This window comes from Ictalurus furcatus, chromosome 12 (genome assembly GCF_023375685.1).
Source record: "Ictalurus furcatus strain D&B chromosome 12, Billie_1.0, whole genome shotgun sequence".
Classification (NCBI taxonomy): domain Eukaryota; kingdom Metazoa; phylum Chordata; class Actinopteri; order Siluriformes; family Ictaluridae; genus Ictalurus; species Ictalurus furcatus.
In genome coordinates this window covers 15,536,572-15,548,934 of record NC_071266.1, presented here as the reverse complement: position 1 = coordinate 15,548,934, position 12,363 = coordinate 15,536,572, and the positions used below count along the sequence as shown (strand labels likewise).

At 41.0% G+C, this 12,363-nt stretch overlaps 1 protein-coding gene across 1 annotated transcript in view; it reads right to left on the bottom strand.

The window, feature by feature from the left end:
- cers2a (ceramide synthase 2a) overlaps positions 1-11,776 on the bottom strand; it is a 33,228-nt gene extending 21,452 nt beyond the window's left edge. Inside the window, exon 1 of the mRNA XM_053638496.1 lies at positions 11,042-11,776. The gene's annotated coding sequence lies outside the window, so the exon portion shown is untranslated. The remainder of the gene's footprint in view (positions 1-11,041) is intronic.
- Between the last annotated feature and the right edge of the window lie 587 nt (positions 11,777-12,363).

The window sequence follows — 12,363 nt, the reverse complement described above, 5'->3', positions numbered from 1 at the left end:
GTACAGATGTAGAGGCTCATGATAGCCTCAGATTCCTGTTATTATCTAACAGGAGTGGAACCTGATGTGGTCTTCTGCTGTTGGAGCTCATCCACCTCAAGGTTTGAGGTGTTGTACATTGTGAGTTTCTTTTCTGCTCACCACGATTGTAAAGAGTGATTGTACGAGTTACTATAGACTTCCTGTCAGCTCAGACCAGTCTGGTCATTCTCCTCTGATCTCTCTCATCAACAAGCCGTTTCAGCCTGCAGACCCTTCACTCAGGATGTTTTCTGTTTTTCGCACCATTCGAAATAAACTCTACAGACTGTTGCGTGTGAAAATCCCAGGAGAATCTGAAATACTCAAACCAGCCCATCTAGTGCCGACATCCATACCACGGTTAAAGTCAGAATTTAGAGATCACACTTTCTTCATTCTGATATTTGATGTGAACATTAACTGAAGCTCTTGACCTGTATCTGCATAACTGTTTGCATTGTGTTGCTGCTACATGACTGGCTGATTGAATAACTGCTTAAATAAGCATAGCGTGGACAGTGAGTGTATGAAGTAGTAAAGTGTAAATTGTCAGTAGTGGAATGAAATACGCTTAGAGCGCACAAAACCGCTTTCTGGGTTTAAAATGTGTGGTAAAATGGTGCTGGTTATAGCACTTGAATGAACTTTTCATTTCTTTTCAGCGCTCCACAGGGAGAACGTGGGTGTGATGATAGGGAAGAGGGACGCTTTTTAAAAGGTCAGTGCTGATCCGAAGGAAGTTCAGCTTGCTAACGCCCACTATAACGAGATGCACCAGAAGGATCACTTGATTTCCGGTCGTCCTCACACCGGCAGCAGCACAGACCAACGGGACACCAGCACGGCTTCAGACCTCAACTCTCAATGGAGTCATTCTGTGAGTCACCATGATGGCATGGCCACCGTCACTGGCTACTGCAGCACAATACCAGCACTGTTACCTGCGACAATCAGCACTGCCGAGAGAGAGAGAGAGAGAGAGGCCTAACCCCGACTGAATCAGAAATTAAATGTCTTCTCTCTGCAGACGATCTGATCATGCTGCTTGACGTCATGGAGACATTCAGTCAGACATGGGCTCTTAAAATGAACCTTAAAATAAAATAAAACCCCAGAATAATGACCAAATACAGACTCAGCAATCACATTCTGACCCACTGGCCACAGAGTGCTGCAGGGGTGATGTATTTTTGTAGGACAACCCGAACGTTAGCATCGCCCTGGTGCCCTCGACGAAAAACCAATAGGATTTTTCCACTTGCTTTTGGATTATTATTGCAGCAAATAAACTCTGTGACCAACAACTTTATGATTCTTATACGTTTTTTTATTAACATAATTTTCACAAATAAGCACAACTTTTATGGATTTTGAAACCTAAATACAATCACTAGAAGTAAAAACTTGGGACTATAAACGAGCAACAACATGGTCCCATGACTTCGACTTCGCATGACTTCACAACCGCTACAACTCTTTCAATCTTTTTTTTTTTTTTTTTTTTAAAAGAAAAAAAAAAAAACCCACTACAATTGGAAAATACTATAAACTAAAATCTTCAAGTTGGAAAGTTGTTGGAGTTGGAATCGTTTGCAAGAGCGCGAGTATAAACAAAACAAGGCTGTAGTAGAGTTTTCCTATTCGGCGTGATGACGTTCATCCTCCCCGACAACCTTTCTAGTCAAATTTAGCTATCCAAATGATGGTGGCTAGCAACCATCTGCTACAGTTTGACCATTACCAAAACATTCGATCGGTCTACTCCCACATTTTAAGATCAAAAATACCACATTTCCAGGTACTATCAAAACAAGAAAACACTCTGACACTCTTCTACCTCCAGCCTCACTGCCTACTTCGCAGACATATCCGCTTGTTTATTTCCTGATCGGCCAATATGAGCTGGAACCAGGCAGAAGATGACGCTAAAGGATTGATGCTATAAGTGGTCCACTTTAGTGAAGACACAATCTACCAAAGGATGTTCCGGTTTTAAAAGTTTCCATGGCTTGGATTTTGGTAAGGGAGATAGGACAGAGAGAGACAGGACGGGAGGCAAAGAAACAAACACAGAGAGAGAGAGCGAGAGACACGGACACCCACGTTCTGAAATGACATGGACAAAGGTCAGTGAAACGTGAGTGTCTGCGTGAGCAGTGCGTGATGAACTCGGACAGGAGTAAAGGGTCAGGAGAGCTGAGGACACACAGTCCTGTCAATAGCAGGTAGAGTCAATAAACCAAACAGCACATGTGGAAATGTTTTCATCCACAACCTCTCCAAGTCTTCACATAACTTCTGTTCTTCCTCATATACAGAGTTCCACTTACAGAGCTGCTAATTCTGATCACCAAATTTACATTTGTAAAATTCACATCTACGGTGTTATTTGTCAAATCTTAATCCCGCTGGTGAAAACATGTGACGAAACTCCTCCTACTAGATCATTCAGCGATACACCACATACACACATTACTGACCTTACAAAGCTGCGTTTTCTTCCTCGTCTTCTCTTAATCTCTAAAGATAAGCTACGTCTCTTTCACGGTCCGGCCGAGCGGACTTTGTTCGCTCGAACAGCAAACTAGCTCAGCAGAGTTCAGGTAACAGATAACACAGTAGCTAGATCTCAGACCAATTTAGTGCTCCAGGTTATAAATGCTAGTATCTCACACTACAAGGGCTGAAGGCTGCTCAATCTTCCACATGTACATTCAGTAAGGATCATTACGTCCAATCGTGCTCAGAGATAAGGACAATCGGAATACCACGATATTGATAATGCTTTCAACTTAGTATTGTTACTTATAATTGTTTATTTGGAAATCATTCGCAGGAGTATTTACACAAGAAATATGCCATTCATAAAAATCCACTTAGTAATGTAGATAAGTCCTGAGTTTGTGTTCATTTGCGTATACCTAGACAGATCTACTTCAGATAGTAAAGTGGATATAAAAACTTTACACACCCGCATTAAAATCGAAGGTTTCTGTGAGGAAAAATAAATAAATCAAGATAATTCACCTCTTTTTCCACCTTTAATGCATTATAGCAACTGACAATTCAGGTGAATAACATACAGAAGCATTTTTGGGAGGGGGGCATAAGCATGCGACTGTGTTGAGAGTGAACCAGTCTCATGCTCAATGAGACTGAACCAATCTCATGCTCAAAAGTAATTATCAAACACCTGTCATCAATGAGGTGATTCTGATTAACCCCAAATGAACATCAGCCTTTTCTCTTGGATTTTCTCAAGACATCTTTTTGACTGCTGAAGACAAAGAGCTTACATAGCATCTCACTGTCGAAAAATATCGATCAGGAGAGGGTATAAAAGAATTTAGAAATCATTACATGTACCATGGAACACCATGATCAACAGGTGGAGAAAATTGAGCACCACAATGACATCACCAAGAACTGTACATCCTTCTAAAATTTATAAAAGGGACAAGATAAAATTTACCAGGGAGGCTGCCGAGAGACCTGCGGCAACATTAAAGGAGCTGCAGGAACATCTGGTAAGTACTGCTCATTCCCTGCATGTGACAATCTCTCGTATTCTTCACATGGCTGCGCTGTGAGTTTCTCATATTTAAAAACAACAAAGCAACAACATCAACATCCAGACCCACCAAAATCATCCCAAAGCATGTGGCAAAATGTGTTATGGTCTGATGTGAGCAAGGTAGAAACAAGGAAGAACCTTGCTCTGACGAGAGCAAGGAAGATGATATGTTTGGCTGCTCATCACCCAAAGAACACAATGAACATACCCAAACATACTCATGGTGAAGCATGGTGTTGGAATCATCATGCTATAGGGCTGCTTCTCTTCAGCTGGGGCTCAAGTCAATTTAGAGGAAATCACCGATAACTCCAACTCTATTCTGGCACACAACCAGCAGGCCTCTGGTAGACAGTTGAAGATAAAGAAAATGTTCATACTCCAGCACTATATCGACCCAACGCACAAAACCAAGTCAACAAAGCAACGGCTTCAGAAGATCAACATTTTACGTCTAAGACCAGCCATTCAACAAAGACAAAAGGAACAGCACTCTATAGAAAGAGCTCGTTCGTGTGAGTCACTAATAGTTAGTTAGTATCTCCTGTGGCTCTGAGATGAGAAAAAGGGGGCCTGGCCATACATACATTTACCAGGGCCTAAATAACAACTGAGTAGTCCTCACCAACTTCTATAAACAAACAAATAATGTCATGTAGCAACATAAAAACACAACAGACCCCCCCAAAAAAGGAAACCAACAACAGAAACCAGCTGGGGAAATAATAAGTACACCCTTCCTATTTCCACAATCCTTAAGAGAATAATTAGCAGCCAGGTGTTACTAAGTTACTAATGAAACTGAAACATTTGTCCATCTGGCTGGAATTTCAAGTTTGATCCGGCCAACAAAGAGCATTTACACACAATTTTAAATCAACAGAAGATTGAATCAAACCAGTCCAGAGGCAAAGGTGATGAATAATTTAGCAAATGACAGAATTTTAAAGTGGGGTCATGCGAACAGGATTTTCCAAGTAAATGTGTGCCGTCATGTAAAGCGGTCCTTTAATTAGTCCTTTAATTTCCCTGATTACTTGTGATTTGAAGGGAAATCTGGCCGTTACACTACCTTGTCTCGCATTTCACAGCAGAATGAAAGCAGAAGAGGAAGAAGAAGCAGCGAATCACCACAATTTATTTCTTGGTTCTACAAAATCACAGAGATGCAGGTCATCTTAACTACCCATCATCTTAGCTTTCTAACCAATGTAAATTGAAACACTTTTTTCAGTGATGTAATCTACAGATTACATTATTATACACTATATACACATCTCTTTAAACATACACTGGATGTTTCAGCTCCTGCAGCCTCAGAAGCACTTTGCCTATGACCGCTGAAAGACCTTCGTGTGAAACGCCCGCAGTCTCATGGCTGACCCTGCGCTCCGACCCCAACTTCCTAAACACGCTGGGATATGCGAAGAAAACAATTTCACTGTGCTGTAATGTATATGTGACAAATAAAAGACTTCTTCCGTTTCGTCTACATATTTATATATTAGCGAAGTAATGCAAGGACACCGCTTCTGTTTTTAGTTCTACGATATCTGTATTTGGATTTAAACCTGATGTGTTTTAGGAATTAAATATGAACCCTACCCTGAAAAACACTGTGGAAAAACCCCCAGAGGTAGAAATGCCAGCATGGTGTGTGGATTCTGGCTCGGACAGCCTCAACCCCAGCTACGTCACTCGAGTTTATACTGTAGTTGGTCATATCTTGATGATAATCTAAGCACTTGGTGATTTCTGTATTAAGCATTTGTCGTGGTCATGGAAAAAAATTTATATTTAGAGAGCGGATCCATTTTTTTTTTTTTTGGTACATTATTATTCTACATTGAGCAAGTGCTCATTGCAAGTGTTCATCATTTTCTTATCTGATAATTACAGAAACAGGATTGTATGCGAGCTCCTCAGCATGTGTGCGGCAGGTAAGAGTGGGATAAAGGACAGCTATGCTTGGTCATGCTTGATATTGTGTTGCAACTCAGCATTACATCCACCTTTTTCTACAAGAGAACTCTTATTTTGTTAACTCGGGCAGGCAAAAACTTCTGCTTTAGACAGCAATTGCTCCAGCAACGATGACACAACTGCCTACAAAATGTACAAGTGCAAGACAAGGAAGTTACAGTTTACACAAGAGTGCTACTAGTATTATAGTATTCATGAGAAGTTTAGTGTCCAGTTTTACCTTTCTAAAAAAATTTTTAGGGAATATTCGGAGAAAAAAAATGCAATCCCCTATAGGGTGACAGAGCTGGATACGTACTCGTTCAACTCGTTTGTTCATTGTTCTGAGTGAGATATGGCAATGGATGGTCCGGAGAACACGACGGCTGTTTTGTCCAAAAACTATTTGAAATGTCGACTCGTCGGACACAAAACATGATTCTACTGTCAATCTCAGATGAGACTGAGCCCAGAGAAATCGGCAGCGCTTCTGGACAGTGTTGATGTATGGCTTCTGCTTTGCATTGTAAACCATTAACTTGCATCTACGGATGCAGTGGCAAATGGTGTTGACTTTTAAAGGATTACGAAAGTATTCCCGAGCCCATGTCAGGATATCAATCACAGACTCATGACGGTTTTTAAGACAGTGACGTCTGAGGGATCGAAGCTCACATGCATTCAGACGTTGTTTTCGGCCTTGCCCTTTACGCACTGAGATTTAACCGGATTCCTTGAATCTTTTAATTATATTGTGCACTGTAGAAGGTGAAATGCCCAAAATCCTACCAATTTGTCTTTGGGGAACGTTGATCTCAAGGTGTTTCATTATTCTCTGACGCATCTGTTGGCAGATTGGCGAGCCTCAACCCATCCTTGCTTTTGAAGGACTAGGCTTTTTTTTTTGGAGGCTCCTTATATACCATGATTAGACGACTGCCTCATCTGTTTCACATCACCTTCTTATTTCAGCCTGTCACATCGCTATTAGTTCTAAATTACCCCGGTCACAACTTTTTTGGAATGTGTTACATGTATCAGTTTCAAAATAAACATTTACCTTAAAAAATCTATGTAGCTGGTTAGGTAAAATGTCAAATAACCTGTCTTTATATGATTTTTGTTTAAATACAAGTCAAAGTACATTTACAAATCGCTCCTGTTTGTTTTTATTTTCATTTTCCATACTGTCCCATCTTTTTCGGAATCGGAGTTGTATAATTCTATTCCAAATCCAATCTTCACTGTTTTTGCAGGATGTACGTCCCCCCAGTGATATCCAATCCACCAGTTTTTTTGATGTTATCGGGTCAATACAAAAGCTAGGTATCAGATCGGTGCCATCTCTTGTTTCGTTCGTGCGAGTGTCCTGTGCCCAGAACGAGTGCCCAGATCCCTCTAGAAAAAAAAAAAAACCTATTCAATTCTAATTTATGTTTCACATTTAAGGTATTCTCATAGACTTTAGGATTTACCATCAAAATAAAACAGTGGATAAACACAAAATAAATACGCCTTTTTTGTGAAGATGTTTTGCTTATAGATAGATCATTCCCTTAACTGGAACCTAATTTCAGGCCTAGGCTTACTTTAGCCAACAGCAACTATAACCAACATTATCTTCATCATTTGCCAAATGGATTAAAACCTAACTACTGTCCTTCCACAGCCACTGACAAACTGCCTCCAACATCAAAACCCATCATTCCCATTCCTCATTTGTAAGTCGCTTTGGATAAAAGCGTCTGCTAATGAATAAATGTAAATGTAAATGTAAATGTAAATCACACCAAAGGACCAAGGTTTCATTCCAATCAAGCAGATGCCACAACTAGTAATGAAACCCTACACCCACACCAACCTTTTGGTGGACAAGATTGGACTCCCCTGCTTTAGGGTGAACCTGAGACCATGTAGACACTGGACCCTGGCTATGAGGATGTCTATACGCCAGCTCAGGCTTTGTTGAAGGTCATCCAAGAAGGCAGAGCTCACTCTGTCTCCAAGAAGGATGCCTTATGGCTTGGCCAGTTTTAGTAATGGTGTGGGTGAGAAGTGGAGAAGAAGAGCGTACTGAACTGCACCATACTGCAAAATGAGGAAACCACAAACACTAGCTAGCTACATTAGCTGTGAGCTGAGCAAGCCACGGCAATTGTCCCACACCTCTGAAAACAACCCGTTAATGCTGCATTCGACTAAAAATTTTTAGAAAGAAAACACCCCCTTAACTCGGAATTCCTACTTCTCCTCAGGATGGTCTCCTCAACCCAGGGTTCAGCAAGTGATGTCAAATCACTGGGTGGCTGTGTCTCAGGTGGTAGAGCGGGTTGTCCACTAATCGTAGGGTTGGCGGTTCGACTCCCGGCCCACATGACTCCACATACCAAAGTGTCCTTGGGCAAGACACTGAACCCCAAATTGCCCCCGATGGCAAGTTAGCACCTTGCATGGCAGCTCTGCTACCATTGGTGTGAGAGTGTGTGTGAATGGGTGAATGAGACACAGTGTAAAGCCCTGTGGATAAAAGCGCTATGTAAGTTGACCAAATCAACATGGTCGCTCAGAGCATGACAGTAAAATGCAGCAGCACTTCTTACCATTAAATTATTTATCATCTCAAGTATTTTTACTTTTTGTACCAGAACTGTTCTTGTTGGAGTTAGCAAACAGAGAAGGATTTTCTTTTTGTTCTACCAACCCCCCCCCTCCCCCCCTCCCCCCCTCCATATTAATGATGTTGTTCAATTGGAGGCACAAAAAAAGAGAAATTTTTAGGGAAAAAAGTTAGGTTTTTTGGGGTTTTTTTTAAAAAACTGCTTCCTTGTTAACAGGTTGGCCTTAAGGTGGAAAAGGTTCAGAAACCCTGCTTTACATCAATCAACATACAGAGATTTGATTGTTAAATCTATAGTGCTTTGAAAAGTATTTCCATTTAAATTTACATTTACGGCATTTGGCAGACGCTCTTATCCAGACAGACTTAGATTTATCTCATTTTATACAACTGAACAGTTGAAGGTTAAAGGCCTTGCTCAAGGACCCAGCAGTGGCAGGATGGTAGCGCTGGGATTTGAACTCATGACCTTCCGATCAGAAATCCAACATCTTTACCACTGAGCTACTACTGACCACTACCACTGTATTTGCAACCTGAGTAAACAGAAAATACAGTTTTTAAATGATAATGTTGTTTATTGAAGCAAAAATTTATCCAATACCAACTGAGCCTGTGTGAAAACGTATTTGCCCCCACAGTTACTAATTCCCCAAATGTATGAAACTGCATTCATAATGGGGTTCAGCTGGACTAAAGAAATGAGAACAATTATTTTCAAATGGAGAAACTTGGCACAGTAGTGAACCTTCTCAGAAGTGGCTGACCTTCCAAAATTCCACCAAGAGCAATGGCTCATCTAGCAAGTCACAAAAGGAGGTCCTTTGATGTTGTCCTTGGCTCTTTTGTGACTTCCTGGATGAGTCATTGCTGTGCTCTTGGAGGAATTTTGATGTCACTTACATCAATAAAGGTCACTGTTCATGACTCCACTATCAGAAAGACACTGGGCAAAAATGGCATCCATGGAAGAGTGGTGAGGTGAAAACCACTGCTAACCCAGAAGAACATTAAGGCTCGTCTGAATTTTGCCAAAACACCTTGATGATCCTCAGAACATTCTCCCAAAAGGTTTGTGGACTGATGAGTTGAAAGTGGAACTGTTTGGAAGACAGGTGTCCCGTTACATCTGTCATAAATCAAACACAGAATTCAATAAAAAGAGCATCATACCTACAGTCAAGCATGGTGGTGGCAGTGTGATGGTGCGGGGATGTTTTGCTGCTTCAGGGCCTGCGCAACTTGCAGTAATTGAGGGTAACATGAATTCTGCTCTGTACCAGAAAATCCTAAAGGGGAATGTCCCGTCTTCAGTCCATAAATTGAAACTCAAGCGCAACTGGATTAAGCAGCAAGACAGTGGCTACGTTTACATGGACAGCAATAATCTAATTATTCACGTCATTACGTCTCCATGCCACACTGTCTGATGTTCCCTCCAGAATTTCACGTATAGACATACAGTTTGTGTTCGTTATGGTACCATATATAGTTCTGGTTTTTTCATTTTTAATTTTACGAAAGCTTCAAGTGCAGTTAATTATTTGTCATGCTGTACGTGCAAACAGATAACTGCTTGAAGCCGTGGGCTGTGTCTGAAACTGCAAAACTTAGATACTAGATAGTAGCCGAAACACATGTATTTCTCCTACTATATAGTAGGTAGGGACGCGGTTTCGGACGCAGCCGTGCTCTCTTGTTTGCCGTCAAACAGTAGGAGCACTGCCGTGTGTGTACATGTCCTGCCGCAAAATTCTGCGAAAACTCCCACACGATGTTATTATATTAAGGTGTCTACATGTCTGTAACACACTTCGATAATGCAACTAAAACAGGAATACTCCACATGTCTTAATTCAATTTGTGTTTACTTCGAGTATGACTTTAATCGGATTAAGGCAATCAATAGTCACTGTTTACATGCTAGTTTCTTAATCAGAGTATCGTCTTAATCGGTTAATATCGGAATATTGTTGTCCATGTAAACGTACTGAATGATCCAAAGCATAGGAGTAAGTCCTAGTAATAAGGGAGAGATGTTTGGTTGTAGTTATTGCTGCTAAAGTTGGCATAACCAGATTTTAAGTTTAAGGGGGCAATTAGTTTTTCACATGGGTGATGGATAACTTTTTTTGCTTCAATAAATATAATAATAAAAAAAACTGTATTGTGTGTTTACTCAAGTTGCCTTTGTTTTATGTTGTATTTCATTTGAAGATCCAAAACCATTTAGTAGGAGATGTACACAAAAACAGAAGAAATACTTTTTCACAGTACTGTATAACACTGAGTTCATCAAATTTAATGTCAAGTTTTGGGTGTGTAGCCCAATATATTCCTCCAGGTGCACCACATCCTCGGGCAGGATGAAGCACTTACTCAAAGTGGGTGCTAAAAGCTCTATTAAACGGCATACCCCCTCTGATAAATATGATGCTGAAGCGTAGCTGAGGTTTAAACCTGGTTTGCGTCGCAACTAAGTTGCCATAGTAACTGACCTAAAGTCAGTTGTGAGCTCAGATCTCGGTTTGTCCGTGTCAACAGATCGGGGTTTGTTGAATAGTGGGATTAATCAGCAGGGGGATGAATCAACGCAACAGACAGGTCAGCACAAGCTAGTACCGGAAGTAGAGCAAACGCTCAATCTGAACTCTGTCTCTTTAAACAGGCCCTGAACGCGCGCGCGGTAACTCACGGTTATAACTAGGTGTGTAGCCATTGTGTGAGTATATATACGTATGTATGTGTGTGTACAGAGACTTTATAACACAAAACACGACCTTCTACTGTTACAAAAAAGCTCGGAAATGGAGACAACTACTTCGTATGTGTGTATGTGTGTGTGTGTATTGTATAACGGTACTCACTTCCGCCAAACGCAGGTACAAGGCACAAAAAGGGTGTGAACTCAAGACCAAACTATTTCCCCCCAAAAAACTGCAATATATATAAAACAAAAACAAAGTACAAAGTCCAGAATTGTTCAAGGCCACTCGAGCTGTATAGTCCGCGCTCCGTAATCCTGAGTCATTTTCTCTGAAAGTTCTGAAGAAAACTTTAAAACCAGGAGTGTTTATGTCCGGAGCTGCGCCTCCTCCACGTCGGCTGCTGCTGCTGCTTCCGCCGCCGCCTCGGGTTCATTCGGCAGGGTTTCTAAGCGAACGCACTTCTTTTAAAAACAAAAAATAGTAATTATAATAAACTACACCAGTCTCGGCTGTTTTTCAGATGGTAATAGGTGACGTAAGGTTAGCAGTTTTCCACCTTTCCGAGCGTTACTCGCTAAATACCTCCGGCCGGATTTGGTTTGAAGCCTGAAGCCAGTCAGCAGACTCACATTCAGCCAGACTGAAGAGGGAGGAGGGTTCAATAACGAGTGGGCGGGGCTAACATGTCATGACGTTTTCTTCGACCGCCGCCATTTTTGTTGTTTTCCTACATCAGAGCGTTCGAGTGACAAAGTGGGGACGGAAGAAACAACTAAACAATTTACCTCTTCGGAACAGAACAGCGAGCAGTATAGTCAGTGTTACAGATTTAACATGTTAACATGTCTGCATGGCGATGAATCTAAAGCTAATACTTGCATATACAGTGTAACTCATTTAATCCTACTGTTTACTCTCCGTGCTGTGAGCGGCCATGTTGATTTGACGTCACTTGCTGAACTCAGAGTTGACTTGGGGGTTTCTTTGGGGTTTTTTTTTTCTTTCGACCTGCAGATAGTTCACAGTCACTGCAAAACTTTCATTTAGCCAACGCACTTTTTTTTAAAAAAAAGGAGAGAAGTTTTTAGTTGAGTTGCACATTTGTAAAATGATCTGGTATTTCACGTATGAATTAATTACAACATAGGAGATTTTTGCATTTGCATTTTGATGACTAGTTAAAAAGAAAATGAATCGAAGAGGGTTTTGGTTGAACGCGTGTCGTGATAACATCACGATACCTCTCGGCCCAAGTCTGCGGAAATGTTTGAAAAATTGTGAGCTCCGCCGAATATCGCAAGAGTTTGCTCGATTTTGTGTTAATTTCTGCAATCGTTAAATCTTTGAGGGACTAATTAAAACTAACAATAACCAAATGACTAAAATGTGGCTATATCTCTCTATTTTTATTAGTGATGGGGAGATCAGATCATTTCATTGACCTGGATCTTTGAATGTCGTTCAGCAGTACGAATGAATTT